The sequence below is a fragment of the Chrysemys picta genome, chromosome 2 (genome assembly GCF_011386835.1).
Source record: "Chrysemys picta bellii isolate R12L10 chromosome 2, ASM1138683v2, whole genome shotgun sequence".
NCBI lineage: Eukaryota > Metazoa > Chordata > Testudines > Emydidae > Chrysemys > Chrysemys picta.
In genome coordinates, this window is record NC_088792.1 from 167,494,998 (window position 1) to 167,501,738 (window position 6,741).

Here is a 6,741-nt window from a genome sequence, read left to right on the forward strand (position 1 = left end):
TGGGCTGCATGCACAATTACCGGAAACTTTTTCCCCAGCAGCTCCCACCGGGATGGCTGTGGAGCAGCCTGGAGTGGCGCCTTCATGGTGCTCAATATAGGACCCTGCCAATCCAGCCCCTCCTCAGTTCCTTCTTACCACCTGTGATGGTTGTCAGAACTGCGAGTGGCTTGCTTACAAGTTTTATTCGCTTCCCCTAGCTTTTCAGTGTAGATTATTTTAGTAGTTTATAGTTCTAGTTTTTATTAGTTAGTATAGACTATACTTTCAGGGATCATTTCTATAGTTTGTAACTAGAGAAGTGTAGCCGAAAATTCTGTTAGGAGTGGGGGGTTCCCCCTCCACCCCGACCTTTCCCCTTGGGGACCTCAGGGCATGCCTCGATCCCCGGGGTTCAAGCACTGCAAGTCCTGCAATAAGCCTATGCCAATGGGTGACCCCCCATGACGCTTGTTTAAAGTGTCTGGGGAAGGCTCACCAAGCCGATAGGTGCAGGATTTGCAAGGGTTTTGGACCTAGGACCAAAAAGGAGTGGGATTTCAGGTTGAAACTGCTCCTCAGCTCTTAAACCGCAGCCCACCTCAGCACGGCAGGACCTGACACCAAGGTCCTCGGTGCAGCGCGTGCCGGCATTGGTGACTGAATCAGCACTGCAGAAGATCTCTGAGCATAGAGACTCACAGCACCACCGATCCCCCATGCCTAAGACTGTAGAAACTTCACATCACCAGTCCCACTCTCTGGTGCCGCAGAAGAAGCACGAAAAGCAGGGTAGAGGCGGATCTCCTGTGAGACCCTGCCCTGCGGCTCGGTCAATGGGGTGTATCCCAGAGAGGAACACCCAGCCCCTCGAGACCCTTGGAGTCAGCTCCCAGAACGTCAGACACACAAGGAGTACCATTGAGCCCAGGGCCGTTGGACTCCACAACCCATATGATGGAGAAGGTGGGGCTACCATCCACTCCAGACACTCTTGAGGCCACTCCAGACCTCATTGCCATGATGGCACCGCAGTCCCCGAACTCTCCACAACAAGCCCCCAGCACCGCCAAAGGTGCTACCATCCTGTGTCAAGCCAACAATGATGTGCCCACCCACATTGCAAGGTCACCGATCCCCAGCACCAGAAAGGGGGCACCATCCTGATTCCCGGTGCCATTCGGAGTCCTGGCACTGGTCAAACTTGAGGCACCGGTCAAACTCATGGCACTGGTCATCTCAGCACTGGTTCCTGCATCATCGTAGGTCCTGCTCCAGTGCCGATGATCATCGTGACGCCGATCCCTTCAGTACTGATCAAGATCTCAGCACCGCTCCCCTTCCTCGCGGCACCACTCACCTGGCCAGCTCCCATCGGCACCTCCAGGGCCCTCTAGATCCTGGTCCCTTTCCTCAGAATCAGACACAGGGTCTAGATACTCATACCAGAGTCAGCACCGGTTGATGCATCAACGGCTTGACATGGATACAATGCCATGGCCACCCTGATGGCAAGGACCGGCACAATGGCCTTTTTGGACCCCTTGGGCATATCACCAGTCCCAGGGCTCCCAGTCGGTGGCATCCAAGTCCAGGCTGCCGACGGCCTCGGCCAGCCCCCGTATGCCCAGAGATGCTGAAGCGATTCCAGCTACAGCACCTTCACTGGCACAGACCCCCGCCCATATTGTGGAACAGATGGTCATCGACCTGGAACAGCAGGTCGAGCAGGAGGTCCCCATGGACCAAGAGACCCAGAATGACCCAGTTTCCCCGACTGTGTCCTCGTCCTCTTCCCCAGAAGAGGCGGTAGAGGGAACTTCGGTCTCACCCATAGATAATCACACACCCCCAGGACCTACTCCGCAGGGTGGCATGCAACATGGGTTTACAAACCAAGGAGGTGGTGGAACAGGAGGACCCAGTGGTGGATATTTTGGCCCCAGAAGGTCCATCCTGCATGGCACTGCCACAGATTAGGACCATTCAAAACAGCACCAAAACTGTGTGGCCTCTATCCCCCCAATGGCCAAGGGAGTAGAATGCAAATACTTCATTCTCTCCAAGGATTACGAGAGAATGCTCTTGGTGGTGTCTGCACTTAATGAACATGAAAGACAGGAGCATCAGGGACCCACGCAGTCCTGAGCAGATATAATTTTAACTCATGGAATTCTATGCTCAGATTTAAGGAGCAAATACCATCGGAGTCCAGGGATGAGTTTGGATCCATTGTTGAAGAGGGCAAGACAGTGGCACGGACCTCTTTACAGGCCTCACTGGACGCTGCTGACTTGGTGACGTGCACCTTGTCCTCTGGCATAGCCATGAGGAAGACCTCATGGCTTCAAGTTTCGGGCCTACCCCCTGAAGTCCAACAGACCCTGCAGGATCTGCACTTTAATGGGACAGGATTATTCATGGCGCAAACAGACTCCAGGCTAAACAAAGGATTTGAGGTCGATGATGAAGTCGCTGGGGATGCATACCACAGCTACTCAGTGAAAACACTTTAAGCCTCAACCCCCTCAATGTCCTTACCAACCTTGCCCTAGGCAAGACTTTTCTAGAAGGTGAGGTAGGAACAGCAGGCATAAGCTGTCCCAGTCCTCATCATCACAGGGCCAAGCGTGCACCTCCTCGGCTTTCAAGCAGGCCTTTTGAAGGTGCACCTGGGGATGACATGCCAAACTGTATACCGGATCCTCAACCCTGCTTTCAGAATAGTTTATCCCACTTCTACCATGCATGGTCCCAAATAACATCGGACCGCTGGGTTCTTCGCGCAGTAGAAGTAGGATATTATTCTCTCCAATTCTGCTCCTCTCCTACCTTCCCACCTTCCCTGTCCCTCTTCAGGGATCCCTGTCATGAGCAGCTCCTTATCCAGGAGATGTAATCGCTCCTTGCTATAGGAGCAGTGGAGGAGGTTCCTCAGGAGCTAAGGGGCAAAGGGTTCTACTCCCGCTATTTCCTAATCCCTCAGGCAAAGGGGGGGGGGGTCTCAGATCCATTCTAGACCTGCACGGCCTCAACAGGATAATGGTGAAGTTGAAGTTCCACATGGTGTCCCTGAGCACGATTATCCCTTCCCTGGAACTGGGAGACTGGTACGCCGCCCTCGACATGACACGTACTTTTACATAGCTATTCGGCCTGCGCACAGGTGATTTCTTCCAGCCACAAACACTATCAGTTCACGGTCCTCTTCTTCAGTCTGTTGACAGCCCCCCAAGTGTTCACCAAGTGTATGTCAGTTGTAGCAGCCTTCCTCCAGGAGACAGGTGCAGGTATATCCCTGCCTCAACAACTGGCTACTCAGGGAGCGCACCAGGGAGCAGGTGGAGTCTCAAGTCTGACTAGTCAGAGCTACTTTCGAGAGGCTGGGACTCCTGCTCAACGTGAACAAGTCAACCTTGTCACCAACTCAAAGAATAGAATTCAGTGCAGTGCTAGACTTGGTGCAGGCAAGGGCGTTCCTGCCAGAGACCTGATTTCAGACCATGACAGACATTATACAAAGCCTCAGGTGGTACCCGTCCACTACCGCGAGGGGATGCCTGAGTCTCCTCGGCCACATGGCAGCCTGCACTAACGTGGTCAGGCATACCAGACTGAGGCTCACACCTCTTCAAGCATGGCTTGCATGTGTACACCGCCTGGGGCACGACAGCCTGGAATCTGAAGTCACGGTACCAGACCAAGTACTTGAGTCCCTCCAATGGTGGTCCGACCCTCGCACAGTGTGCAAGCCAGTCCTCTTCAACAGCCCCCAGCCCTCCTTGTCTCTAGTAATGGATGCGTCAGCTCTGGGTTAGGGGGCACATCTGTGAGAGCTCCAGACATAAGGATTATGGTCACAGGACGAGCTCTCTCTGCATATCAATATAAGAGAGCTCAGAGCAGTACAGCTAGCCAAACTTTCCTATCCTGGCTCCAAGGCCAGTATATGGTGGTAATGACGGACAACACCACGGCCATGTTTTACATCAACCAGCAGGGTGGAGCCCGCTCTTTCTCCCTATATCTGGAGGCCCTTTAGCTATGGGAGTTCTGCATAGCCCACTCCATTCACCTGGAGGCGTTCTATCTCCCAGGTGTGCAGAACAAACTAGCGGACCACCTCAGCAGATCGTTTCGCAATCACAAGTGGGCCATCCATCTGGATGTCATATATTCTATATTCCAAAAGTGGGGGGTTCCCCAGGTTGATCTGTTTGCACCCAGGGCAACAGGAGGTGCCCAATATTCTGCTCCTTTCAGAAACACAGCCCGGGTTCAATCTCAGATGCATTCCTGCTTCCCTGAGGAGACTGTCTCACGTATGCCTTTCCAACATTCCCACTCGTGCACAGAGTAGTGCTGAAAATCCGTAGAGACAAAGCAAAAGTAATTCTGCTGGCCCCAGCGTGGCCCCGCCAAAATTGGTACACCACACTTTTGGAGCTGTCAGTAGACACTCCCATCGTGTTACCATTCTACCCCGATCTGATCACGGAGGACCACGGTTGCCTTCACCACCTGGACCTCCAGTCCCTCCATCTAATGGCCTGGAAGCTTCATGGATAAACCCAGTGGAGCTCCTGTGCTTGAAACCAGTAAGAAAGGTCCTGCTTGGCAGCAGAAAACCATCCACCAGAGCCACTTATCTGGCCAAGTGGAAAAGATTCACTTGCTGGTGTGCCCAACATCACACTCCTACATTTCAGGCATCTATACCACTCATCTTGGAGTACCTTCTGCACCTCAACCAACAAGGCCTGGCAGTGTCATCCATCATTCCATAAGGGCACAGGCCTCATCAGCTTCGTTTCTGGCCCAGGTCCCGATACAGGAAATCTGCAGGGCAGCTACTTGGTTCTTGGTGCATACATTCACCTCTCACTATGCCATCACACAGCACACTAGAGATGAGGCAGCTTTCAGCAGAGCGGTGCTCCAATCAGCGATTCCTTAACTCCGACCCCACCTCCAGCTCGACGTCAACAAGCACTCGAAGAAAAAACAGTTACCTTCTTGTAACTGTTGTTCTTCAAGATGTTCTTCACATCCATTCCAATACCCACCCTACCCCTACCCCTCTGTCAGAGTAGCCGGCAAGAAGGAACTGAGGAGGGGCCGGATCAGTAGCAGGGCTGTCCCTACCTATTCTGGGGCCCTACGCAGCCCCCTCAAGGGGGGGGGAGGTTCCAGGCCTCCATGTGTGGGGGGGAGGGCTGGTCCCAGGCCTCCCGGGTGGGGGCGGCTTGAGGGACAGGGGGAAACCACCCCCCAACACTGGTGGCATGGCTGGGGCCAGTCCACTGCACTTCCCGTCGCCGGTGAGTGCAGGCCCAGCCCTACTGCACTCCTCCGGGACAGGGATGGTGCAGAGCTGGTGCAGGAAGAGGTGGGAGGGAGCAGGGGCGGGGGCTTTGGGGAAGGGGTGAAGTAGTGGTGGGGGTGGAGCAGGGTGGAGGCTATGGGGAAGGGGTGGAGTGGGGGTGGAGCTGAGGCAGAGCAGGGGCGGGGGCCATGGGGAAGAGGCAGAGCAGGGGCCGGAGCAGCATGCAGCTGCGCAGGGCACATATTTCCTGGTGCCCTACGCAGCTGAGTACTTTGCATATGGGTAAGGACGGCCATGGTTGGCAGGGTCATATATTGAGCACCATTCCAGGGGGCTCCACAGAAGACGTGATGGGGCTGCTGGTGGAAAAACGTCTGGCAACTGTGCACACACCTGATTGGAATGGACATGAACAACACATCTCGAAGAAAAAGAGTTACAAGAAGGTGAGTAACCGTTTCTTACAATTTGGCAATACATCATTGGGAAGGTTAAAAAAAAAAGTGATGAGGACAGTGGAGCAATGTGGCAGGTCAGAAGGACAATAAATAGCACTCAGGAGAGAAGAGAGGCTGAGAAAAACCTTAAAAGATTACATATGCCCCTAATTCCTGTCAAAACTGGGGCAAATATTTCAAGGCACTATGTGATACACTTAAAAACCTTTTCTTTTTTTGAAGCAAATATCTCCCCCGCCCCTGACCATTATCTTTTTGCTGAACGTATCTGGTGGAAATATAGCCTCTGCTGCCACAAGATTATCTGTGCTGCAGGGCCCCACAACTTGCAGGACAGTGATAATTTATGTGATTGTCAGGCAGGTGCTTCTTGTATATGTTGGCTTAGTAGTGCAGAGGCAAGCTTTGTGCATGAGTTGTTGTAGGTTCAAGTCCTATCTCCTCTGTTGTAGAGGAAGTGGCAAATATTTTTTTTCTGGCACCTCTCATGCACTCAAGTGATTTTTAAAAATGGGCTTGGGTTTTCAAAGGAGCCTAAGGAGTGGGGTGCCTAACTCCCTGAAGCCCCTCAGAAAATCTTTTGATACATGTTAACTTTCGTTCTGTGTTGGTTCTCAGTGATAAGCATAAACTTGAGGCTGCATATACTGAAGTCAGTTGCCAATCTCCTTTCAGTGCTGAAAGATCAAGGCCTATAGGAACAATTTATATTAAGATAAGGGCAAGATTCTAACTTAAACCAGCAAAAGTCAAATTCAGGCCTAAAACTAGAACTCCTTCAATTTACCACTTTGGTGGTGGTGGTGATGATAATAACAATAATAAAATTTCTAATAATTTGAACTTATAAAACACCTTCCTTTCAAAGTTCTCAAAATGATTCACCTCATGCTACTGTGAGGTGGGCATCTTTTACTGAGGGAGGGATCCTTTACTATAGAAGAAACTGAGCCTAAGCTAAATAAACATAGCACTTCA

The 6,741-nt window shown here is 52.1% G+C and overlaps 1 pseudogene; it reads left to right on the forward strand.

The window, feature by feature from the left end:
- The first annotated feature begins 255 nt into the window (after nucleotides 1-255).
- LOC112060316 (small nucleolar RNA U3) lies at nucleotides 256-366 on the forward strand (annotated as a pseudogene).
- Nucleotides 367-6,741: the final 6,375 nt, after the last annotated feature.